Source organism: Rhinolophus sinicus, chromosome 18, assembly GCF_057876585.1.
Source record: "Rhinolophus sinicus isolate RSI-liver-muscle chromosome 18, RSI-T2T, whole genome shotgun sequence".
Lineage (NCBI taxonomy): Eukaryota > Metazoa > Chordata > Mammalia > Chiroptera > Rhinolophidae > Rhinolophus > Rhinolophus sinicus.
In genome coordinates this window covers 35,775,569-35,803,060 of record NC_142518.1, presented here as the reverse complement: position 1 = coordinate 35,803,060, position 27,492 = coordinate 35,775,569, and the positions used below count along the sequence as shown (strand labels likewise).

The window sequence follows — 27,492 nt, the reverse complement described above, 5'->3', positions numbered from 1 at the left end:
GTATGATGCTAAGCGAAATAAGTCAGACAGAAAAAGCAGAGAACCATATGATTTCACTGGTATGTGGTATATAAACCAAAAACAACAAAAGAACAAGACAAACAAATGAGAACCAAAAACTCATAGACACAGACAATAGTTTAGTGGTTACCAGAGGGTGAGGGGGGTGGGGGGTGGGAGATGAGGGTAAGGGGGATCCAATATAGGGTGATGGAAGGAGAACTGACTCTGGGTGGTGAACACACAATGTGATTTATAGATGATGTAATACAGAATTGTATACCTGAAATCTATGTAACTTGACTAACAATTGTCACCCCGATAAACTTTAATTAAAAAAAAAAACAAAAAAACTAATAACTTAAAACTGCCCCCCACACACAAAATGGTCCACAAAACATTCTTCTTTCCTTCTGAAGGTTTTATGATGCATTGTAATTATTAACCAATCTTTTACTGTTAAACTTAAATGGCCAATTGAGACAAACAGCTCTGAGACCATTCTTCCACCACTGATTAAGACTGGGGTGGCAGGTATTGGGGATAATATTCATTTGGCCTTCTGAGCTTTCTGGGCAGACTTGGTGACCTTGCCAGTTCCAGCTGCCTTCTTGGCCACTGCTTTGATGACACCCACAGCAACTGTCTGTCTCCTGTCATGAACAGCACAACGGTCCAGAGGAGGGTAGTCAGAGAAGCTCTCAACACACATGGGCTTGCCAGGAACCATAGCAGTGATGGCAGCATGACCAGATTTCAGAAACTTGGGGCCATCTTCCAGCTTTTTCCCAGAACGATGATCAATCTTCTCCTTCAGCTCAGCAAATTTGCAGGCAATGTGAGCTGTGTAACAGCCCAGCCTATGTGTGTTTCCGGCACTGATTTGGCGTAGATGGTTCAGGATAATCACCAGCATCATGAAGCCAGCTGCTTCCACTGGTGGATCATTTTTGCTGTCACCAGCCACATTGCCACAACAAACATCTTTGACAGACACATTCTTAACATTGAAGCCCACATTGTCCCCAGGAAGAGCTTCACTCAAAGTTTCATGGTGTGGGATGTCCCCTATCACCTCTGCTTTTCAACATAGTGTTGGAAGTCCTTGCCAGAGCAATCAGGCAAGAGAAAGAAATAAAAGGCATCCAAATTGGGAATGAAGAAGTTAAATTATCACTCTTTGCAGATGACATGATGCTATATATAGAAAACCCTAAAGACTCCACCAAAAAGCTATTAGAAACAATCAACGAATACAGTAAAGTTGCTGGCTACAAAATCAACGCACAAAAGTCCATTGCCTTCCTATATACTAACAATGAAATCTCAGAAAAAGAAATACAAAAAACAATTCCTTTTGCAATTGTAGCAAAAAGAATAAAATACCTAGGAATAAACTTAACCAAGGATGTGAAAGACCTATATGCTGAAAACTATAAGACATTTTTGAAAGAAATTGAAGAAGACACAAAGAAATGGAAAGACATTCCGTGCTCATGGATTGGAAGAATCAACATAGTTAAAATGGCCATATTACCCAAAGCAATATACAGATTCAATGCAATCCCCATCAAAATCCCAATGGCATATTTTAAAGAAATAGAACAAAAAAATCATCAGATTTGTTTGGAAACACAAAAGACCCCGAATAGCCAAAACAATCTTAAGAAAAAAGAACAATAATGGAGGTATCACACTTCCTGACTTTGGCTTGTACTTCAGGGCTACAATAATCAAAACAGCATGGTATTGGCAGAAAAACAGACACATAGACCAATGGAATAGAATTGAGAACCAAGAAATAAAACCATATAAATATGGACAGATAATTTTTGACAAAGAAGCTAAAAACATACAATGGAGCAAAGACAGCCTCTTCAATAAATGGTGCTGGGAGAATTGGATAGCCACGTGCAAAAGAATGAAACTGGACTGCTATTTGTCACCATGTACCAAAGTTAATTCAAAATGGATCAAAGACTTAAGCATAAGACCTGACACAATAAACTGCATAGAAGAAAACATAGGTACTAAATTTATGGACCTTGGGTTCAAAGAGCATTTTATGAACTTGACTCCAAAGGCAATGGAAGTAAAAGCTAAAATAAACGAATGGGACTATATGAAACTTAAAAGCTTCTGCACAGCAAAAGAAACCATTGACAAAATAAAGAGGCCACCAACTGAATGGGAGAAGATTTTTGCAAACAGTGCCTCCGATAAGGGGCTAGTATCCAGAATATACAAGGAACTCATGTAACTCAACAACAAAAAAACAAACAACCCAATTGAAAAATGGGCAGACGACCTGCAGAGACATTTCTCCAAAGAGGACATACAAATGGCAAATAGACATATGAAAACATGCTCAACATCACTAATCATCAGGGAAATGCAAATCAAAACCACAATGAGATATCACCTCACCCCAGTCAGAATGGCTATCATCAACAAGACACATAGTAACAAGTGTTGGAGAGGCTGTGGAGAAAAAGGAACCCTCATACACTGTTGGTGGGAATGCAGACTGGTGCAGCCATTATGGAAGGCAGTGTGGATGTTCCTCAAAAAATTACGAATAGAATTGCCGTATGACCCAGCAATCCCTCTCCTGGGTATCTACCCAAAAAATCTGAAAACATTTATCCATAAAGACACGTGTGCTCCAATGTTCATTGCAGCTTTGTTTACGATTGCCAAGACATGGAAACAACCAAAATGTCCTTCGATAGATGAATAGATAAAGAAGTTGTGGTATATATACACAATGGAGTACTATTCGGCGGTAAGAAAAGATGGTATAGGAACATTTGTGACAACATGGATGGATCTTGAGAGAGTAATGCTGAGCGAAATAAGTCAGACAGAAAAAGCAGAGAACCATGTGATTTCACTGATATGTGGTATATAAACCAAAAACAACAAAAGAACAAGACAAACAAATGAGAAACAGAAACTTATAGACACAGATAATAGTTTAGTGGTTGCCAGAGGGTAAGGGGGGCGGGGGGTGGGGGGTGGGAGATGAGGGTAAGGGGGATCGAATATATGGTGATGGAAGGAGAACTGACTCTGGGTGATGAACACACAATGGGATTTATAGATGATGTATTACAGAATTGTACACCTGAAATCTATGTAATTTTACTAACAATTGTCACCCCAATAAATTTAATAAAATAAAACTAAAAAAAGAAAGAAAAGAAAAAAAAAATAGTTTCATGGTGAGAGCAGATGGATAGCTCAGTTGTTTAGAGTGCAAGTTCTGAACAACAGGGTTGCCTATTCGATTCCCACTGTCTGACTCCACACCTAGATTGAAAATAAGGAGCTGCCACTGAGCTTTCTGAGGGGCGGCCAGGTGGCTCAGTTGGTTAGAGTGCAAGCTCTCAGCAACAAGGTTGCTGGTTCAATTCCCACCTGGGATGGTGGGCTGTGCCCCCCTGCAACTAAAGATTGAAAACAGCAACTGGACTTGGAGCAAAGCTGTGCCCTCCACAACAAGACTGAAGGTCAACAACTTGGAGCTGATGGGCCCTGGAGAAACATACTGTTCTCCAATAAAAATTTTTAAAAACAAACAAACAACAACAGCAAAACAAATTTATAAATAAAATTTTTAAAAGCTTCATGGTGCATTTCAACAGAATTTATTTCAGTTGTAACATTGACTGGCGCAAAGGTGACCACCATGACGGGTATGAAAACACCGGTCTCCACTTGGCCCACAGGGATAGTACCAATACCACCAACTTTGTAGACATCCTGGAGGGGCAGACGCAACAGCTAGTCAGTTGAATGAGTTAGTGGCAGGATGCAATCCAGAGATTTCAGCAGCATGGTTCCTCTGGCATTGCCATCTTTGTGGGTGACTTTCCATCCCTTAAACCAAGGCATGTTAGCACTTGGCTCCGGCATGTGGTCACCATTCCAACCTGAAATTGGCACAGATGCTATTGTGTCAGGGTTGTAGCCAATTGTCTTAATGTAGGTGCTGACTTCCTTAATGATTTCCTCGTATCTCTTCTGGCTATAAGGCAGGCCAGTGGAATCCATTTTGTTAACACCAACAATTAGTTGTTTCACACCCAATGTGCAAGCCAGAAGTGCATGCTCATGGGTCTGCCCATTCTTGGAGATACTTGCTTCAAGTTCACCAACACCAGCAGTGATAATCAGAATAGCGAGTGAGCCTGAGATGTGCCTGTAATCATGTTTTTGACAAAGTCTCTATGTCTGGGGGCATGAATGATTGTCACATAATACTTGCTGGTCTTGAATTTCCACAGGGCGATATCAGTGGTGATACCACACACACATTCAGCTTTCAGTTTATCCAAGACCCAGACATACTTGAAGGAGCACTTTCCCATCTCAGCAGCCTCCTTCTCAAATTTTTCGATGGTTCTTTTGTCAATCCCACCATATTTATAGATCAGATGACCAGTAGTAGTAGACTTGCCAGAATCCACACGTCCAATGACAACGATGTTGATGTGTGTCTTTTCCTTTCCCATTTTGGTTAGATTTAGTGGTGGTTTTCACTACACCTAGAAGCAAAAAAGGCAAAAATATTTTTAGATTTTCAACCAAACGTGCTTTTAAGTATTTACAAATTATTTATACTAAAAAACTAATGTCTATCTAGAGGCAAAGTCATTTTAAATAATGACCTCTTAATTTAGCAGTCTTTATGCTATCTCCACCAATGACTTTATTTTCCATCCCAGACTTCTAACTGTTACTCTAACTCAGATCTAAATATACTTTTTTTTTTATTAAATTTATTGGGGTGACAATTGTTAGTAAAATTACATAGATTTCAGGTGCACAATTCTGTATTACATCATCTATAAATCCCATTGTGTGTTCACCACCCAGAGTCAGCTCTCCCTCCATCACCATATATTCGATCCCCCTTACTGTAATGCTGAGCGAAATAAGTCAGACAGAAAAAGCAGAGAACCATGTGATTTCACTGATATGTGGTATATAAACCAGAAGCAACAAAGGAACAAGACAAACAAATGAGAAACAGAAACTCATAGACACAGACAATGGTTTGGTGGTTGCCAGAGAGTAGCACTTTTAACAGCTTTGCAGGGTTGAGTGGACAGGGATTAAAGTCCTGGGACTGCTGAAGGTAGGATGAGGGTGAGCAGGGGCTAAAGATTCTCATCTAGGGGTGGGATTCTAAAAGCATGTACTCTAGTAGAAGAGTGGACCTAAAGAAAATGTCTATCAATGAGACTCCAGCTCAGCTTTAAACCATTATCTCAATCCCTGGACTTAGATTGAAGAGATCCCTAATTGCTAGTGTCAACAAGCACTTGATGGAAAACCCCTTTTGGAGGAAGAGAACATTAATTTCTCTGAACAATTTTTCAAAAACAATGTCCAGAATACACACAAAAATAAGTACACATCAAAGAAGATAAGATAAATGATTAAAAAGCAAGAGAAACATGGTCACTCTTCAACTAAACTCAATACTTACGACAAACAGCTCAGGACAGAGGCTGCTTATCTTCTCAGCCCAAGCAAGCTGCCTTGCAAAAGAGGTTAAGAATAGATTGCAATTCTTTGCAAGGTCTCTATTTTCTCCCTTTGTTGCTGTCAATTAGACAAAAGTAAATCAGTTTATCAAGGAATTTCCTAAGGCTCAAATTCTCTGGTTGACTAGGTGAGATATGAAGACTCCAGCACCACTGAGGGAAGCAAGCAGAGGGAAGTGAGAGGTGGCTAATGATTAGATGGTAAGGAGGTTGAGAAGAGGAAAACTTTATCACTGTTCTAGTGTATTAGAGAGTCTCATGTCAAAACCCTGTTTTCCCCAATTTGAGTTCTTACTGCCATTTCCCCTATAAGACATCCTTAAGAAAAATAGTATAATAGGTGTCATGATCTCTGGTGTCCTCATCCCCCTTTCTGCTTGCCACCCCTATAAATTAAATGTTATTGTATGTTTTTATTTCTCTGGAGAATCCTAGTACAACCATGGTTTACTAGACTCAGCCTCCATAATCAGGTAAGCCAAGTCTAATATATATATATATATATATATATATATATATATATATATATATATATATAATATGATCAATATATACAATAATTAACATATAACAAACAGGATACCTATATATCTATATCTAATTCTATCTATACATCTATATTCTATTGTTTTTTTCCCTCTGGAGAACCATGACTAATACAACTATTGTTTAGTAGAATCATCTATTTGGATTGAAAAAGGTATCCTGAAGATATATTAAAATATGAGTCCCCTTGGATTAGGGATTCTCAGTTACTATGTTTGAAGGACTACCATTTTCTTTTATAAATTCATACAACAAAGTCTTTTAGTCGAAGACTCTTCTAGCCTCTGGGACATCTTGTTGAACAAGATAGAGAAGGCTCTTGCTCTTGTGGAGCTTGCATGCTTGTATGGGGGAGAGGTAAACCTCTTAGATCACCAGAGTAGGAGTGGAGCACGGAGTGGAGGGGGATGAAGAAATATATGGGACCCTTGGGGAAAACGCATGGTGTTCTGCTCCTAAATCCCCTTATATTTGGAAGGGCTATAGACATTAGGGTGTGAATATGAATCAGATGATACTATATTTGGCAGAAATGAGAGGTGGATAGATTTATCACAAAGTAGTAGATTGAGGGCCTTTCTCTGATTAAGGCAGGTTGCAAATAGATATTACACACTGAGTTGAAATCAAAGCTCTATATTTCCCCCAATGTCACTGTTTGATATATTTCTGTTTATGTTATTGGCATTTAAAACCTACAAATCTTTCCTGTAGATTGCATTATCAAATAGACCCATGTTAAAAACAAAGTGAATAATGGCTTTCCATCTCAGTATAAAAGCCTACAAGGCCCTACACCACCTGCATCCCTTTCCCCAACATACACACACCTCTTTGACTTCAACTCTTTCACTTCTGCTCTTACTACATTGGTTCCTTTGTCGTTCCTTGAACATCATGGAATAAACTTGCCTCAGAGCTTGTGCACTGGCTGTTCCCTCTGCCCAGAACACTTTACTTCCAGATACCTAAATAGATCACTCCTTCAAGTTTTTGTCAAAACATAACCTTTTCAAGGAGGTCATCTCTTTATAATTACAACTTCCATCCCACCCTACATACATACTTCCTAATCGCTTCCCTACTTAATTTAGCTCCATAGCATGTGTCATCATCTGATAAACAATTTCTATCCACTACGATATAATCTGTAGGACCACAGGAATTTTTGTCTGCTTTGCTTACTGATATATTCCTAATCAGAGATAACAGTACCTGGCAAAAACAAGGCATGCATTAAATATATATTGAATGAATGAAAACAGGAAAGGAAAAGTGAAAAAAAAATAGCGGGAAAAAAAAACATCAGAAAATATTCCAGTTTCAGGAAGACACAGCCAAATAGAGGCCAACACATCAGTTTTCTTTTTGCTCTCATTCTTGCTTCCTCTGATAAAGCAGATAAGGAAGATAAGAATAAATAATGCATTTGTTAGAACACTTAAAATTTTTCAAAATGTTTTTATACACAATGTTTCATTTGATCAAAATGTTGGACTGCATTTTTAGAGAAGAAGTCTATTGGTAAAATATGGCAATTTTATATTTGCATATTATTTCTCATTTAAACAAATTAAATTTATACAGAAAACAGCCCATTTCTTTATTAGAAAACTGAAAACTTCAAGTTATTTTGTTTTAAGAAGTCTGGGTTTCTCATGTAGTCTATTTAGTCCTGCCTCTATGCATGCTGTTCTCATCAGAATGGCTTTCCATGGCTATCTATCTAAATGCTATTAACTCTAAATTAACAAACAACAAGTACTGGCGAGTTTGTGTAGAAAAGGGAACCCTTGTGCACTGTTGATGGGATTGCAGATTGGTGCAACCACTATGGAGGTACCTCAAAAAATTGAAAATGGAACTACCTCATGACCCAGAAATTCCATTCCTGTGTATCTATCCAAAGAAATCCAAAACACTAATTCGAAAACATATATGCATCCCTATGTTTATTGCCGCACTGTTCACAATAGCCAAGATATGGAAACAACCGAAATGCCCATTGATAGATAATTGGATAAAGAAATTGTAGTACATTTATACAATGGAGTATTACTCAGCTATAAAGAAGAATGAAATCCTACCATTTGCAATGATATAGATGGACCTAGAGAACATTATGCTAAATGAAATAAGTCAGTCGGAGAAAGATAGATACCACATGATCTCACTTATATATAGAATCTAAAGAACTGAATAAATGAGTAAAGTAATCAGAAGTAGTCTCAGAGATATAGAGGAAAAACTGAGGGTTGCTAGATGAGAGGGGGGGTGAGGATAAGGGAGAAGGTGAGGGGATTAGAAAGCACAATCGGTAACCACAACATTGCCACGAGGATACGAAAGACTATTTGGTGAATACAATCAATACTTTTGTAAAGATTTTGTAGGGTGTCAGATGGGCACATGTCTTTTTAGGGAGACCACTTTATGGACGGTGTAGATGCCTGACCACTGCAGTGTACACCTGAAGCCGAAGCTGAATAATATTGTATGTTAACTATAATTTAATATGTATATTTAGTCACAGGATATGGAGTACAGCATAGGGAATACAGTCCATTGAATTGTAATAGATGTATAGGATGTCAGAGTGGCAATAGATTGGGTGAGGGGGGTTATCACTTTGTGAGGAGTGAAATGTCTAACTATTACATTGTTTTGTACACCTGAAACTAGTAAAAAAAAAAAGAGTAAATGCCCTAAAAAGAAAGATATCAAAGTATTATTGCTTTATCCTGCTAAAACACAAAGCAAAATGTTCCCTTAGAGAATGTCTAAAATGTACTTGCACATTTAGTAGTTGAAATAACCATTACAACATAGAATCAATCACTGATACTGTCAGATATATACATCATGGATAAACATTTTTTGGGGTTAGTATGTCTCAGATATAATACCCCATGATTAAAGTTCTGTCTAAGAAGATGGTTACTTACAGGTGCATCTCATTAAGTTCTGGCTCGAGAACCTTGTAAAGAATTTGGCTATTTGTCTAATATTGAAAATAGAAAATTTATCCATATTTATAACTATATATTATTTATTTTGTAAAATATTACTTTCTGACTTCAAATAAATTACCTCCCAAATTAAAAAAAAAATGCCATTAACTCTTCAAGGCCCAGTGTCAAAGGTATGGCAAGGGAGCAATGTAATTGTTTGTATTGATAAATGAATTCCACTATTCTTCATTTACAATTTCACTTGTAAAATCCTGCTTCTTGATAATGTGAAGAGAACTTCTAAATGTAATCTTCACTGGTAAGGAAGTGCTTTATAGCTGTTTCCCCAATGCCCAATGGTTTCTCCATGAACCATTCCTGGAAAATAGCGGGTACTCAATTAATATTTGATACTTGAATAAATGAAAGATTCTGAGACTCTGTGAAGTCAGAATTCAACTTAATTATGCCTTGAACCATTAAAGAATGAGCCTGCAACAGAGTTTATATATTGTGTGAGAGGGCCATGACCATTCTGTGACAAGGCATGTTTTCATATTCCCACATCCTCTAAACATACAGCTTCCTAATTGCCTCCTGCACTAACCATAGTATGCCCATAACGCTGTGCAATGGGGCTTGCTTTGTGCAGTTCTCCTTTATGTGTAACCATGGCAATGCTGTCTACTTCATACTTAAAGTCTGGAGGACTACGGCTGTGAATGTTAACTCACTGTATGACGACTTGATGACTTGCTTTGCATTCAGGGGAACGCTGAACATTTTATTTTTTAATCATCATAATAAGAACACTCTCTCTGTTTCTTCCATGAAGTAAAATACTATGTACAGAACAAACTGGCATAAAATTCTAGACCCCAAACTAATATCTGAAGGTATTGTCTGTCTCTGAAATCTAAGGATAAAGGACTCAGGGACTGTCTTCAGAGCTTCTATTTTCATCTGAAATCTAGATATTGTCAACAGAATTTGCATCACCATTTTGCACAAAGAGAGTCATATTTTGGAGGGTGCTGAAAGTACAGAGAACAGAAATGTAGTGCATCCTGCACATTTTGTCTCCGCATAGGTTTCAGTTATGACATGTGGCCAAGTCCTCCATGCAAGGAGGCTTTTTTCACTCCAGCGTTTGCATTTAGTTTTCATGTGAATATTTGGATGCTCACCGACATCTGATTAAATTTAGGCCAACTCTTTTTTAACTGTTAATTGGAAATATAAGACATGCTAATATCAAATAAGGCAAGCTGTTTTTTTAACACACACACACACACACACACACACACACACACACACACACACTTACATATTCCGACAGAAAATTTATAAAAGATTTTGAAATCAAATCCACATCCCACTTCAGATCTGTTAATAATTATGTCATTATATAAACATTCTGTGAGAGATTCACAGATATTTTGCATTTAAAGTTACTTGACTTTCAATTAGTTTTATTACTGACTTACTGCAGGTAAATTTTTCACAGAAGTTTTCATCATTTCTTTTAGGAAGAATGTATAGGATTTGGAAATAGCCTAAAACTCAGTTCCAAATGATAGAAATAGTATGTTTCAAGTTAACTTTTAAAAGTAGTAAAGAAGTCCAAGTTAAGGCAAGTTGACACTTTATTCTAAGCTTACAGCATCATCAAAGAAAGATGGAATACAATGTGGTTCATTGCTATGGCAGTCTTAATTTTGACTTGGAATAGTTTATGTGTTACAATCTCAGCAATATATAAAGCTGAAACTATTGTAGGTAAAAAATGTTTTTTTTCTTTTTTCTTGCTTCTATATAATTTACCATCTTTAAAACATTGTACACATTTATGATTCTTTGTACATATGATCTGGACATGTTGATTCAGACTATTAAATTTGATTTCTTAATTTTGTTTCTTTTTCAGTGAGGATTTTCTAAAGGAATAATAATATGGCATATCACATTTGGCTTCAAAAGTAAAGAATTTCATTACCAATGCCATTCTAGCCACAGTTGGGTTAACAAAACAAATTTTTAAAAGTGCAAAAAGGTAACTTTCTCATTGCTTTTTAAAAAATGGATGATTTTCCATTATAAGATGAATTATAACAAAAAAGGCAGGGAGGCATCAGTGAAAATGTTGCAGTGAAGCACTTTGAACTTTTGTTACTTCATAAAAGCAATGAAAAAAATTGACAAAAATTGTCAAAATCAACTTCTCTGGCACTCTGGAAACTAACTGAAGGCTTGTAGCAACATGGGGGAGTGTTTAGTCAAGACGTATGACTGCATCTAGACAAGAAAAGCAAGATTTGTGGCATTTTAATTTACCCTAATCCCATCAGCTTCTCCCCAGCTCCACAGCAGTTTTGAAAAATAACAGCCTGCATTCTCAGTACTGGCGAAAGCAGAGGAGGGCTGGAGATTGTTCAAAATTTCACTCCCAAATAGCAGTCATAACCAAATGGGTCCCTGGAAGTCACCACTTGAAAGACTTGCCTTTTTTTGAGCTCACTCAAGCTCTCCCAAGGCTAAACATTTCTACCTAGGTGATGGAGGGGGGTTTCTCAAATGCTTTAACATCACATCAGCCTGAAGTGATGGATAGCAGTTGATGCAAACAATAGAGTAACCAGGGAACTTAAAATGAAAAGCTGAAGAATGATACATACACAGAAGCTCTGAAAAAGCTTCAACATATTTTTGAGAATCTGGAAGGCCACAAACATGCATAGGGCTTTTATTTTTTTTTTAATTTTTTAATTTTTTTTTATTTTTATTTTTTTTACTTATGTGCAAGAAAGATTTAAGAAGGTTATGATCTCACCTCTGACAGAATCTGAGAATCAGCAGGAATTGAAAGCTAAGACTGAGTTGGAAACTACCTGGTAGAGCGTTGAAGGCATGCCCCAACACACACACACACACACACACACACACACACACACACACACACACACAGACCCTAGGCAAAGATTTGGAGACTTATTGGTTCCAGGCATCTAAGGAAAATGCTGTCAGATCATTAGCTGACCACTAAAGTAACCAAGTAGCTACTTTAGTGGCCACACACAATAAATATACAGACTTTGCAAAATTAGTTCAGAAAAGTCACTAAACAAACAACTACTAAAAGCAGAAGTAACAACAAACCCTGGTGGAGGGATCTGATTTCTAGAATTGCCACATTACACTATAACATAATATTTGAAATGTCCAATTTTCAAAAAAAAAATTAGACGACATGCAGAGAAACAAGAAAGTATGACCCGTATGCAAGAAATTAGCAATCAAAAACTGTCCCTAAGGAAATCCAGAATTGGACATAATAGACAAACTTTAAAACAGCTATGTTAAATATATTTAAAGAGCTAAAGGAAAGCATGCCTAAAGAATTAAAGGAAAATATGAGAACAATATCTCACCAAATAGAGAATATCAATAAAGAGATGGAAATAATAAAAATGAATCAAATAAAAATTCTGAAATTTAAAAATACAATGATTGAAATGAAAACTCACCTAACAATAAAACCCCCAAAATTCGTGAGGTAAAAACTGACAGAACTGAAGGGAGAGATAGGCAAATCAACATGAGCTTGAGACTCCAATACCCCACCTTCAATGCTGAATAGAGCAACTACACAGAAGACCAGTAAGAAAATAGAACACTTAAAACAACACTAGAAACCAAGCAGACCCAGCAGACATCATAAAACATGCTACCCAACAACAGTGGAATACATATTCTTCTCAAGTGAACATTCTCCAAGATAGACCATATGTTAGGCTATAAAACAAGTGTTAATAATTTTGAAAAAATTGAAATCATACAAAATATGTCCTCTGACAATAACAAAATGAAATTAGAACTCAATAATAAAAGAAAATTTGGGAGATTCACAAATACATGGCAATGAAAACATTGTTTAACAACAAATGACTCAAAGAAGAAATCATAAGGAAAATTAGAAAATACATTGAGATGAGTCAACGTGAAAGCACACACAAACACAAAACAAAACTCTGTTCACAGGGGCATTTATAGCTGTAAATATCTGCACTGAAAAAGAAGACAGATCTCAAATCAATAACCTAAACTGCCTTAAGAAGTTTGTTGATGGCAGCTGGTTAGCTCCATTGGTTAGAGCATGGTGCTAATAACACCAAGGTTGACAGTTTGATCCCCGCATGGGCCACTGTGAACTGTACCCTCCTTAAAAAAAAAAAAAGTTTGCTGAGAGTTTTTAATCATATATGGATGTTGGATTTTGTCAAATACTTTCTGTGACTATTGATATGATCATGATATTTCTTCTTTAATCACCTGATGTAATGTATTACATTAATTTTTAAATTTTATTGGGGAATATTGGGGAATAGTGTGTTTCTCCAGGGCCCATCAGCTCCAATTCGTTGTCCTTCAATCTAGTTGTGGAGGGCGTAGCTCAGCTCCAAGTCCAGTCGCTGTTTTTAATCTTAGTTGTAGGGGGCACAGCCCACCATCCCATGCGGGAATTGAACTGGCAACCTTGTTGTTGAGAGCTCGCACTCTAACCAACTGAGCCATCTGGCCTCCCTTACATTAATTTTTGAATGCTGAATAGGCCTTGCATGCCTGGAATAAGTCGCACTTGGTCATGTTTAAGCAGCATGTTGTTGTTGTTTTTTAATTCAAGTTTATTGGGGTGACAATTGTTAGTAAAGTTACATAGGTTTCAAGTGTACAATTCTGTAATACATCATCTATATATTACATTCTATATTCACCACCCAGAATCAGTTCTCCTTCCATGACCATATAATTTGATCCCTTTTGCCCTCATCTACCAGCAGCATATCTTAAAATACTGTTTTCAACTGGATATGGCTGGTCCTTTGTATAGATCATTGGTTCTCAAAACGTGGTCCTCAGACTGGCAGAATCAGCGTTATATGGGAATTTGCTAGATATGCAAATTCTTGGGCCCCACTCTAAACCTATTGAATCAGAAACTCTGGGAGTGGGGTTCAGAAATATGGTTTAACAATCCCTCCAGGTGTGATTCTGATAAATACTAAAAAGAGCCACTGACATAGATGGAATAAGATGTGTGAGATTATTAGCCCATATAAATGCTATTCTCTCTTTTCTACTTGACTTGTAACTCTCAGTATCTGTTTCCAGAGACTACTATAGAGTCTAGTGGTTCTTAATCCTGGCTTCACACTGAAATTATGTGAGAAACCCCAGGACTCTAGTTTAATTGTTCTGTAATATAGCCCTTCCTCATTAGCACTTTAACAAGGGTTAATTTTTCAGATTAGATGACAACACTTCATTTTTTATTTTAAGATTGTTATTAAAATATAGCTAACATACACTATTATATTAGTTCCAGGAGTACTCAATAGTTACTCAACATTTATATACCTAAAAAAAGTGATAACCATGATAAATCGAGCAACCAGCAGACACCATACCACGCTATCACAATATTATTGGCTACATTCCCTATGCTGTACATTACGTACCCATGACTTATTTGTTTTATACCTGGAAATTTGGACCTCTTATTCCCCTTCACCTTTTCTTCTCCTTTTTAAATTTTTGAATTACAGTTGACAATATTATTTTATATTAATTTCAGGTGTACATCATAGTGGTTAGACATTTATATAATTTAAGGAGTGGTCCTTCTGACCAATTAAGTACCCACCTGGCACTATACATAGTTATTACCATATTATTGACTATATTTCCTATGTTTTACTTTACATCCCCGAGACTATTTTGTAACTACCAATTTGTACTTCTTAATCCCTTCACCTTTTTCACCCTGCCCCCACCCCCTCCCATCTGGCAACCAACCATCAGCTTGTTCCCTGCATCTGTGTCTGTTTCAGTTTTGTTTCCTCATTTATTTTGTTCTTTAGATTCCACATATAAGTGAGATCATATGGTATTTTTCCTCTGTGACTTATTTCACTTAGCGTAATACTGTCCAGGTCCATCCATGTTGTCACAAATGTTAAGATTTCATTCTTTTTTATGGCCGAATAATATTCCATTGTATATATTTACCATATCTTCTTTATCCAGTCATCTACTGTCCATCCATTTGCTTTTAATTTTATGTCTCTTTATATTTAAGATGGGGTTTTTTTGTACACAACATATAGTTGTGTCATGTTTTTTTATCCATTTGACAGTCTGCTTTTTAACTGGTACATTTAGACCTTCAAAGTGATTACCAATACAGTTGGATTAATATCTACCATGTTTGTACTGTTTTCTATTTGCTGCCCTTGGTCACTGATGCTGTTTTTGTCTTCCACTATTTTTCTGCATTTTTTATTTTAATTGAGTATTTTATGATTCCATTTTCTTTCCTTTCTTAGCATATTGTTAAACTTTTTTAAAACCTTTCTTAGTCATTGCCCTATAGTTTGCAATACATATTTACAAGTATTCCAATTCTACTTTTTTTTAATGTGTTGTTTTTTTTTTAATTGGGGAAGGGGAACAGGACTTTATTGGGGAACAGTGTGTACTTCCAGGCCTTTTTTTTTTCCAAGTCAAGTTGTTGTCCTTTCAATCTTAGTTGTGGAGGGTGCCGTTCAGCTTCAAGTTGTTGTTCTTTCAGTCTTAGTTGTGGAGGGCACAGCTCAGCTCCAGGTCCAGTTGCTGTTGTTAGTTGCAGGGGGCGCAGCCCACCATCCCTTGCAGGAGTCAAACCGGCAACCTTGTGTTTGAGAGGAAGCGCTCCAACCCACTGCGCCATCTGGGAGCTCAGCGGCAGCTCATTGACTTCATTCTAGTTGCGGAGGGCGCAGCTCGCTGGCCCGTGTGGGAATCGAACCGGTAGCCCCATTGCCCAGAGCTTGGGCTCTAACCAACTGAGCCACCCGTCCGCCCCCCAAAAATGTATTTATTTTAACTTCCCTTATTCCTTCCTTAAAGTTCTTATTTTCTTTACGTAGAGCCAAGTTTCTGACCTATATTGTTTTCCTTCTCTGTAAAGAACTTCTTTTAACATTTCTTGCAAGGCAGATCTACTGGCAACAAATTCCTTAATTTTTTAAAATTTAGATATAATGACAATATAACATTGTATAAGTTTAAGGTGTACAACATGTTGATTTGATACATTTATATATTACAATATGATTACCACTGTAGTGTTAATTAATACCTCTATCATGTCACATTATTGTCATATTTTTTGTGTGTGAGAACAACTAAGATCTAGTCTCTTAGTAACTCTGAGCTTTATAATACAGTATTATTGACTATAATCACTGTGGTGTGAATTAAATCTCCAGGACTTATTCATTTTTAGTTGCAAATTCTAACCTTCAAACTACACCTCCCCAACATTCCCAGCCCCAGCCCCTGGTATCCATCATTCTACTCTCTGTTTCTATGAGTTTGACTTTTCTAGATTTGACATATAAGTAATATCATGCAGTATTTGTCTTTCTTCTCAATTTTTGTTTGCCTGAAAAAGTCTTCATTCCTTTTTAACTTTTAAAGTATAATTTTGCATGGTACAGAAATCTAGGTTGGGTTTTTTCTCTCAATACTTTAAATATTTCACTCCACTCTCATCTTATTTGCACGGTTTCTGAGGAGATATCAGGTGTAATTCTTATCTTTTTTCCTTGGTAGGTAAGGTGTTTTTTTTCTCCTTCTGGCTTCCCTCAGGGTTTTTCCTTTATCTTCAATTTTCTGTAGTTTAAAGATGTTATTACCTAGATTTATTTATTTGGTTTATTTTGGCATTTATCCTGCTTGATGTTCTCTGAGCTTCCTGGTTATTGTGTTTTTATGTCTAACATTAATTTGGGAAAATTCTCAGTCATTTTTTCTTTAGCCATGTCCAGTCTTTTAATACATCCAACAATGCCTTTCCTCCTTTCTGCTACAGTGTTTTGATCTCTAGCATGGGGTGGGAGATGGTTCTTAGGAATTCCATCCCTCTGCTTATATTGTCCATCTGTTCTTTCATGTTGTATACTTTACATATTAGAAGCCTTAGCATATTATCATTGGGGTTTTGAATTACTGGTGTGATAATTCTAACACCTCAGCCATATGTGGGTCTGCTTCTGATGCTTACTCTGTCTCTCCAAATTCTGTTTTAGTATTTTTTTTTAAGGAGGGCGCAGCTCACAGTGGCCCATGCGGAGATCAAACCAGCAACCTTGGTGTTATTAGCACCACGCTCTAACCAACTGAACTAACCAGCCACCCCTCCAAATTCTGTTTTTTGCTTTTGGGTATGCCCCGTAATTTTTTTCTTGAAAGTGGAACATGATATACTGGGTAAAAGGAACTGCTGTAAATAGGTCTTTAGTAATATGGTGGTGAGGTGTGAGAGAAGGGAAGTGTTCTACTGTTCTATGATTATGTCTCAATCTTTTAGTGAGCCTGTGCCTTTGGACTGTGAATGTCACAGTTGTTTTCTTAGGTTTTTCTCTCACCATACATGGGACAGGATGGCTAAAGTGGGCTGGAGTTGGGTATTTCCCTTCCTCGGGTTAGTTAGGTTCCGATAATAACATCAGCAGGTTAGGTCCTGGTTAACTCTTTTCCCCTCAGGGCAGGCCTCATGAAGAACAGACTGCTCTGGAGTGACTGTTTCAGAATGGTTCCTTTTCCCCTCCCCCTGAAGAAAGCTGAAGATGATTTTTCTTGGGCATTTACTGTGGAAATCTGGTAGAGCTTCTAGAGGTAAATCTCACAATATTGTGGGGCCCCGGCCTCCATGACTGGTTCCCCCTGAAGTTCATCACTCAGAGTTCTCTGGGCTGAGCCTACAGAAATTTGTCAATTATAATTCAAGTTTTCTTACCCTGGCACTTGTTCCCAGGGCTGTTTCCACTCATAAGTGTGTTCCAGTAAACTGCAACTCCCTGTATTCACTTGTCCATCTCTTCAATCTTGCCCTGTGTCTTTTATTCTCTTATAGATCCAAGAAGAACTTTTGATTTTTCAGTCTGTTCAGTGTTTTATTGTTGAGAGAGTGATTACTTCCAAACTCAATAAGTATGGAACCAAAAACCAGACATTCCCTATTTCACTTTTTAATTGATGGTTTAAAAACTAATGTTGGTTTTGTAATGCAGTAAGGGTTAAAATGAATACTTTGGAAACAAATGTACAAGACTTATCCAAAATATTCAAGACTATCTCTGTGATATCTAATAGGATGGAGACCCATAAAATACAATGGGTGGGAGAGGGAGAGATGCTAGTAATCTTTCCTTGGTGGTTAAAGGCTATGTAAATGTTCATTGAAAGATAGGTCAGACTTGTAAATATGGATCTTCCAACTCAAAGGGAAATTAATGTGAGGAAACACACTAAGAAGCCATTTTTCCTGTTTTATAATTTCCCAAGGGAAAACTCTGTATTTGCTTCCTAGAGTTTTTTTCAGTGCTAAATTTTCGATGTTCAGTGAAATAGAGAAGTTATAAGTCTGAGAAACTGGCAACTCAGGCTTTATGATAAGCAAACCCTAAGTTACAAATGTGAAATGAGCAGTGGTTTTATTTTTATGGATACTGTTTTATTAACACTCAACTTCTTTTAATTTTAGACTAAAAACATTCCATTTAAATTAAGGAAATATACATCATGCATTTGTTAGTAAGAAACTGAAAAGAATTATTCCAAAGTTTGTACATCTGGTAGTAACTTAAAAGATTTAAAATATTACTAGGGTTCATTGGTGATTTAGTATTGTAATTACCCATGAAAAGGTAAGTTAGTGTTTTATTGCATGAATTAATTACCAACCCCATGAGACAACACCTGCAGTCCTTATTTAATGCTTCTCTGTTCCCATTAACAATGTTAGTGCAGACAGGACATTCTGGGTGTAAGCTTACAAAGTTATTTTTTATTGTACAAGTCACTGTGGTTTTCAGCGTTTTAAGTAGACACATTGAAACACTACATCTATTGATTGCTCTTATAGCATTACAACTGTGTCAATCAATAGTGATAAGTAAAACCTTAAATTGTGTGAACCTCCAGGATATCTACACCTTTATATCATTCTTGCCATTGGCCTAGTCTGGTAAGAAATAGAGGAAAGACCTTCCATTATGTATGTCAATACGTAAGATTTGCAACCACTAAAACATCTTAGGGAATAAACAGATAATTTTTTTAATAATTTATTTTTTACATTTATTGGGGTGACAATTGTTAGTAAAATTACATAGATTTCAGGTGTACAATTCTGTATTACATCATCTATAAATCCCATTGTGTGTTCACCACCCAGAGTCAGTTCTCCTTCCATCACCATATATATATATTTTTTTAAAAGATTTTATTGGGGAAGGAAGGGGAACAGGATTTTATTGGGGAACAGTGTGTACCCCCAGGCCTTCTTTTTTTTTCCAAGTTTAGTTGTTGTTGTCCTTTCAATCCCAGTCGTGGAGGGTGCCGCTCAGCTTCAAGTTGTCCTTTCAGTCTTAATTGTGGAGGGCGCAGCCCAGCTCCAGGTCCAGCTGCCGTCGCCAGCTGCAGGGGGCGCCGCCCACCATCCCTTGCGGGACTCGAGGAATTGAACTGACAACCTTGTGGCCGAGAGCCCAGTGGCCCATGTGGGAATCAAACCAGCAGCCTTCGGAGCCAGGAGCACGGAGCTCCAACCGCCCGAGCCACCTGGCCGGCCCCATCACCATATATTTGATCCCCCTTACCCTCATCTCCCACCCCCACCCCCCTTACCTCTGGTAACCACTAAACTATTGTCTGTGTCTATGAGTTTCTGTTTCTCATTTGTTTGTCTTGTTCTTTTGTTGTTTTTGGTTTATATACCACATATCAGTGAAATCACATGGTTCTCTGCTTTTTCTGTCTGACTTATTTCGCTCAGCATTACACTCTCAAGATCAATCCATGTTGTCACAAATGTTCCTATATCATCTTTTATTACCACCGAATAGTATTCCATTGTGTATATATACCACAACTTCTTTATCCATTCATCTATCGAAGGACACTTTGGTTGTTTCCATGTCTTGGCCACCGTAAATAAAGCTGCAATGAACATTGGAGCACACGTGTCTTTATGGATAAATGTTTTCAGATTTTTTGGGTAGATACCCAGGAGTGGGATTGCTGGGTCATATGGCAATTCTATTCGTAATTTTTTGAGGAACCTCCACACTGCCTTCCATAACGGCTGCACCAGTCTGCATTCCCACCAACAGTGTATGAGGAGAATAAACAGATAATTTTTAAAAATCTCCTCAACTTTCCTTAGTATGATTCCCTCCTTAGTATTAATAATAGTACACCTCTTCTGAAGATTTGGTCAGATCAATTTAAAAATCCAAAAGAGGGTGGCAGGATGGCTTGCTTGGTTAGAGCGTGAGCTCTGAACAGCAGGGTTGCCTGTTTGATTCCCACATGGGCCAGTGAGCTGCACCCTCCACAACTAGATTGAAGACAACAAGCCGCCACTGAGCTTCCAGAGGGGCAGCCGGATGGCTCAGTCGGTTTGAGTGCGAGCTCTCAACAATAAGGTTGCTGGTTCAGTTCTTGCATGGAATGGTGGGCTGCGCCCCCTGCAACTAAGACTGAAAATAGCTACTGGACTTGGAGCTGAGCTGCGCCCTCCACAACTAGATTAAAGGACAATGACTTGGAGCTGATGAGCCCTGGAAAAACACACTGTTCCCAATATTCCCCAATAAAAAAATTTAAAAATAAAAATTAAAATCCAAAAGATCTTGACTCTTGCCAGAAAATTAAAGAATGCTTGGCTACCTTTCATATTCCTCCATGTGTTCTCATCAAGCCTTCAAAAAAAGAATTTACCTGATTTTTCCCCCCATTCTCCTTTAACTAATCATTGTGGAAAAACATCTGTCAAAATGGACTTCCTAGCAAATCTCACAATAAGGACTATAGTATATGACGAACAATTTGCCACTGGAATTTTCTAGCCTTAAAATTCCAGCAGTGTTTTTAAAAAAGATGTGTTACCAACATTTCTCTTAATTGCCAGTGATGTTACTACACACACTTAAATGCCCTGAGGAGCTACTGCTGTTATGCCTTTCAAGACAACTAGAGTAAGTGGTATCTTGGATTCCACAGAAAAGTACCATATTTATAATGTGATTTTGGAAAACCAAAGTCTCAGAAAATTACCACTAGTTGATAAAGCTGAAGAATCTATTGCTGGCTTAATTCGAAAACAATTTTTTTTTTTGGCAGTTGTAGCAAAAAAGAGGGGAGGGGGAAAGCCAGCACAACTCCACTCTATAAAAGGATCTTGACATTTTGTATTTTTCAATTTTCCACATTTTTAAAAATACCATGACTCAGTTATAATAAAGTAACAAAGTCACTTCTCTTAATTACCACATTAGCACACTAATCTAAAAACGGACACTTTCACGAGGTAACCGTATTCAGCAAATGTTTACAGAGTTCACACTGTGTGAAAGGCACTGACCAACATAGTGCAAAAAGCAGTGATAAGAAGACATTAGAAAGTGCTGAGGTTTTTTTGTTTTTATTTTGTTTTTGTTGTGTGTGTGTGTGTGTGTGTGTGTGTGTGTGTGTGTGCGTGCGTGTGTTTTAAAGCAAAGCTGCCACAGACCCCTACAGATTTCACTGCTGGGGTTTTTGCCCCACAAGTCCCACCCCACTACTTCCATCCCTCCTCTCCACCAGAGCCCAAGACCCACACTGGCAACCAACCCCAGTCTCTGCAGCTGTGTGTGCGTGCTGACAGTCAAGGCCCCCATAGATGCTTGTGGGCCCTGATGTGGCTCCTGACTCCTGTCACTGACTTCCATCACTGTGTGTGCATGTAGCCTAGCCCTTGCCCTTGTGCACTTGCATGCCACTGGCCCCAACTCCAGTCATCAGCCCGTACCACCATGTGCATGCCCATGGTGAGTACATACCAAGTATACACTGAGAGCAAAAGCCTACAAAGCTGTTTGTGGGCTTGGATCCAGCCCTGACTTCTGTCACTGACCTATACCTGTGTGTGTGCCTGCAGCAAGCTCCTGCATCTGAGCAACTGCATACATCTAGACTAATATTTGTATGGCTCTGCAAAGGACCCCAAATAGCCAAAGCGATCTTGAGAAAGAACAAAGCTGGAGGCATAACACTTCCTAGTTTCAAACTATATTACAAAGCTATAGTAATCAAAACAGCATGGTACTGGCATACAGCAGACCATAGACCAATGGAACCGAATTGAGAGATCAGAAATAAACCCATGCATATATGGTAAACTAATCTTTGACAAAGGAGCCAAGAATATACAATAAGGAAAGCATAGTGGATTGAAAAGAAGAGCCAAGAAGAGAAAATGAAAGGAAAGGGGAGGAAAATAAAGAAAAGAAAAAAGCTGCTGCCATTTATATCCATGCATTTATGTACCCCTGGGCTTTCAACATACTGTGGCTTTCCACACATTGCAAGGGTCCACCTAATGCTGGATCTCCCATGTAATTTCTGCTTGCTTCAGTTCAGCACAATTTTTTGGAATTAATAAACAACTCAAAAGCATCTGGTCCATTAGCTAATGAGATAAGTAGAAAAGAGTTTGTATGTTTCATTTCCCTAGCATCAATTTCAAACATTTTTTATACCACAGTAAAGAGATACATTATAGAGTAAAATACAAAATCCATGTGTAATTTTTAGATTAGCTATGAAATTTTATTTACTGCCATGAGTTTATCTTTTAGTGAGTATCTCTTGCTATGTACTCCTTCCCCCACATCCCATTATCCCTCCCAGTTAGAACTTCTTAATGGAAACCTTTGAGACATTCTGTTCTAAGGCCTCTCAGACTCTTCAGTCCACATTTCACTAAGAGGCTTTTATGTGCCAGAAATCCTGCTTGCTACCGGAGAAACAGACTGCTCCTAAGAGCACATATTAAATAGAATGTAGGAGACAGATAAAAGCTGGTAATTATAATATAGCTTGGTATTCTTTAATACATGGATGAGGGAATTGTGGGATTATCAAAAAGGAAGATAACAAGAGATTAGATACTCTAGGGAATATCTAATATAATAGTTTACATTTGAGCTGGGGTTTGAAATATGGGCGAGTTTGCCAGAGATGGAGAGAAAAAAGGGAAAGTAAATGTCAGGCTTGGAAAAAAGGATATAAAAGAGCAAGTAGATATGAAAGAGATGCAGTGTAGCAAGCCTGTGGGTTTCAAGGTGAAGCATGTCTTGGGCAGATGGTGAAGGTTCTTATGCTAAGTTGTATGGACTTTATCCTATGTGCATTAGGGAGTCAACAGAAATTTTTGATGGGGATGGGGAGGGGTCATAACTCTAGTAGCACCATGAATCTTCTGGGATCAGGTCATAAAACAGTAGGTCACTTAATGTCTTTAGTTTGTCCTTCACCTTCACACCCTACTTACTCTCCCACCCAAAGCAGACCCTAAAACAAGGGTTTGGGCACAGGTAGTTTATTTGGGAGGTGATCCCAGGAGTCATGAGGAGAGAATGAGGAAATAAGACAGGGAATGTAGAAACGAACAAAAGATTTGCTAATGAGCTAGTTACATGTAAGGGCAACTGGGCTTTAATCCTTCTGGGAATTTTCTGAGAGGTTGTTTAGACAGTGCTGTGCAATAGAAATAAAATACAAGCCACATATGTAATTTAAAATTTCCAATAGCCACACTTCACGCTCAGGCAGAGACACAGGAAACTGTATGTAGTGAACTCTCTGGGGGTAAACTCCAGGATAAACACAGGGGATATAGGTAGGGCACTGATAGCATCTGCTGCACTTGAACTTCTCTAAGATTCCAAACTATTTTTCTCCACAAACACATATGACAATTCCAGAGATGTCTTGTATTCATTTGTGATTGTGCTTCAATTGAAATTTGTGTTTAACATTTTAACTTTAACTTAATGTTTTTTTGTCCATGCTTCCACAGACTTCCTTCATCCCTTTCCTCTAAATTCAAAGTCTCTCCTCAAGTATTTTATTTTGTAGTGACATGTAATATTACATGAGATTTTCCAAATAACACAATTACATACACCATATTTATATTCTTCACTACATAATTTGACAGCTAGTTAAGTTGTCCCTGGTCCTGACAGTCAGTAGAACCCAGAGAAAATTAAAAAGGGAGGTATAGTGTATAATCTGGTGCCACATCCAGATTTTCTCCTTATGTCTGAGGCACTAATTTCCCCAGCTGCTAGAAGTGTTGCCTGCTGATAATTCACAGCTGAGTCTCTCCCCAGGAACTTCCTTCAGCTGATGGTTGCTGCCTCCCGGAAGGTTACACGCCCTCTCAAGGTGTAATATACATCTAATGATTGGTTGCAAGTGGAGAGGTGAAGAGGGTACATATAAAGGCCCAGTCCATTTGCCTTGGTTCATGACAACTCTTAAAGGCCATCCCAGCTCCAGAGCTTCCCATGGGACCAGCTGAGAACTCCTGTTGTGATTACATCGCAGTTCAATTCTTTCCTCTGTCCAATCCTGCTTCCCTTGCTCCCTCACAGGGGTTGCTCCTAGAGCATTCCTCAATGAACCTCCTGCACACAGATCTCAGAGTCTCAAAATCCATCTCCTGGGGAACCCAACCTGTGACAGGTTTGGGAGGGGCTTCATCAACTCCATGTTTTAGTGTCCTAAATTAACTAAAGTTGTGCAAAGTTAGGGAACAGTTCCCAAGATCACTCTCACTTCTGACACCAATTGCTAGTTCAAAGGACCCCCAAGACCACCCTTAGGTTTGATGATTAGCTTATGGTACTCACAGAAGTCACTGGAAGCTGGTATACTCACAGTTTATTATAGTGGAAGGACATAGATTACAATCAACCAAGGGAAAAGACACAAGAGGCAGAGTCCAGGAAAGTTCTACATGCAGAGCTTCTGCCTGCCCTCTCCCAGTGGAGTTGTAGACAGTGCTAACTTTCCTGATAAAAATGTGTGGCAATACATACAGAATATTGCCAACCAGGGAAGCTCACTCAAGCCTTCGTGTCCAGAGTTTTTATTGGAGCTCAGTCAGGTAGATCTGGTTATCCACCCACATGACTGACCTCAGTCTCCAGCCCCTCTATAAGTTAAGCTGATACTGCATGACACAAAGCCTCACCCTAAATCACATTGTTAGACTATCTGATGTGACCTCAAAGCCCCCAGATAAACAAAGACACTTTTATCGGGCAAAACATTCCAGGGACTTAGAAGTTACTTCCCGGGAGCACAGGACAAAATCCAGACTTCTCTTTGGGCAAGGTTAAATTCTTTACTACACAAGTTATAAGGCAACACTTGAAGGAAAAAAATAGAGATTTAAATTCTATCAGGGTATATTATCTGGAGATACCTGTCCTAATGTAAACTAAGCTATTACAGATATTGTATAAGTACAGGCTCTCATTCTCTTAATATTAATGCTTTATAAATATGTACATTATGATGGTAAAGGGAAATGAATTTGAATTTGACTTTGAAGGAAGCAATGGCTTTCTCTCCCTCATCTTACACTAAACATTAAAATAGTTTTGTTTAGAGAGAGAATGAGTTTGCAGGAAAACAAGTAATGTGTTTTCTGCTTTATTATTAAATGCATTCATCAACTTTCATTCAGTAACTTGTTATAGAAACCCCTCCCCCAACTCCATTGTGTATGCTGCCTGCATATTTCTCTGGTATGCTTGTCTGGATGTCTGAGATACATGTCCACCCCAGATCAGATTTGGCATTAAATGATGCAGTTACACACAGAGACATGAAAGACACAAAGATTTTAAATGTACATCACAGGAGGTCCAGACCATTGGGCTGACCACACCCTCCTCACCTTCTACCCTATGACCTTTCTTACCACAAGTTCTGTACAGTAGCAAGCAAAAGCAACTCCCATATTTATGATGTCTAAAAACAACAATACAAACTCTGAAATCACCATAGAAACTGCCTCCCACTAGCATTTGCCTTTCAGAGATTTTTTAGAAGCATTTATCTACAACAAATCAGCAGAGAGAAAAAATTTGAGACAGATGACCCTAATTATGAATGTCTATGCTTACTAGAGGGAGATTTACCAAGAAATAAACAAAGAAGAAGACGGGGTCTTTAATTCAAACTTCATTAAACATTTATTTTAAGAAGCTTTAACTTACCTGTCTCCCAGAAAAATCCTCAAAAGAAGCATTTAAAGTACAGCTTTTACAAGTGTTTGGTTTTACATATTTCATAAATATTTATGTTTTAAAGTAACATGTATTTGCATTTTCTTTTTGAATTTTGTTTTATCATTAAATTTGATATTTTTATGAGGCAAAATAGTTTGTCAGGAATAGTGAGCAAATTCATAACTTTGTACCCTTAGAAAATAGAAACTCTGCATAATACCATGTGTCCCCGAAAATAACACCTAGCCGGACCATCAGCTCTAATGTGGCTTTTGGAGCAAAAATTAATATAAAACCCAGTCTTACGTTATATTATATTATATAAGACCTGGTATTTATTATATTATATTATATTATGTTATATTATACCTGGTCTTATATTATATTATGCTATATAAGACCCGGTCTTATATTATATTATGTTATATAAGATCTGGTCTTATAGTATAGTAAAATAAGACCGGGTCTTATATTAATTTTTGCTCCAAAAGATGCATTAGAGCTGATGGTCCAGCTAGGTCTTATTTTGGGGGAAATACGGTAGATTTTTACTTCAATCAGGAACCAAGAAGGCTGGTATATTTAGGGTTGGTCTCCTAAAGAGTGCCAGCCTATGGAAGAGAGGTAAAGGGAAACTTAAGAAAGAAAGTATTTGCCAGAGTTGTTATGTCAAAGCTAGGGATCAGCATTGTTTGCAAAGTCACAAAAGTAGAAATAATTCCACCTAAGGTAGATGTAAAATTTAGATATGAGCTACTATCTTCAGTAGCCAACAGAGCTTAAAGAGATCTCAGCTTGTATCAGGAATGGAAGTTAGGTCCCATTTCCTCCCAGAGTTTTCATAGTTTCTCCAACAGAAATCAATTCATTGGAATGTGAAATCAATCTCCCCATCTTTCATATTCCTAAAGCACATTGTTCCTCCCTTAATCTCTTAATAATATTCTGCCTTATGTTATAGTTATTTTTGTACCTCTCTCTGGTACAAAAACCTTTGAAAGTAGACAATACTTCATATATCTTTTTTACCTCATACCCCCTAGCACAATTCCTTTCACATTCTGGGAGCTTACACATGTTTATGAAATGGATTAAGAAAACCCAGCTCTAATTAGTGCAAGATTAAGTCTAGGATACTTTTTAGTTCACAGGCATGCTTTTTGTTGTAGTTGCTGTTGTTGTTGTTTTGCTTAATCAAATATTCCCCTGACAAAGTAACCAGAAAGTGGTCTCCTTAATGGGAAAACTCACTCATTCACTTTGTAA

At 37.8% G+C, this 27,492-nt stretch overlaps 2 pseudogenes across 1 annotated transcript in view; both read right to left on the bottom strand.

The window, feature by feature from the left end:
- Positions 1 to 266: 266 nt before the first annotated feature.
- LOC148754592 (elongation factor 1-alpha 1 pseudogene) lies at positions 267 to 1,047 on the bottom strand (annotated as a pseudogene).
- Positions 1,048 to 3,291: 2,244 nt separating this feature from the next.
- Positions 3,292 to 27,492, bottom strand: part of LOC109438214 (putative elongation factor 1-alpha-like 3 pseudogene) — a 109,027-nt pseudogene continuing 84,826 nt past the window's right edge. The window contains exon 2 of the transcript XR_016019952.1: positions 3,292 to 4,550. The product of XR_016019952.1 is annotated as a putative elongation factor 1-alpha-like 3 pseudogene (transcript). The remainder of the gene's footprint in view (positions 4,551 to 27,492) is intronic.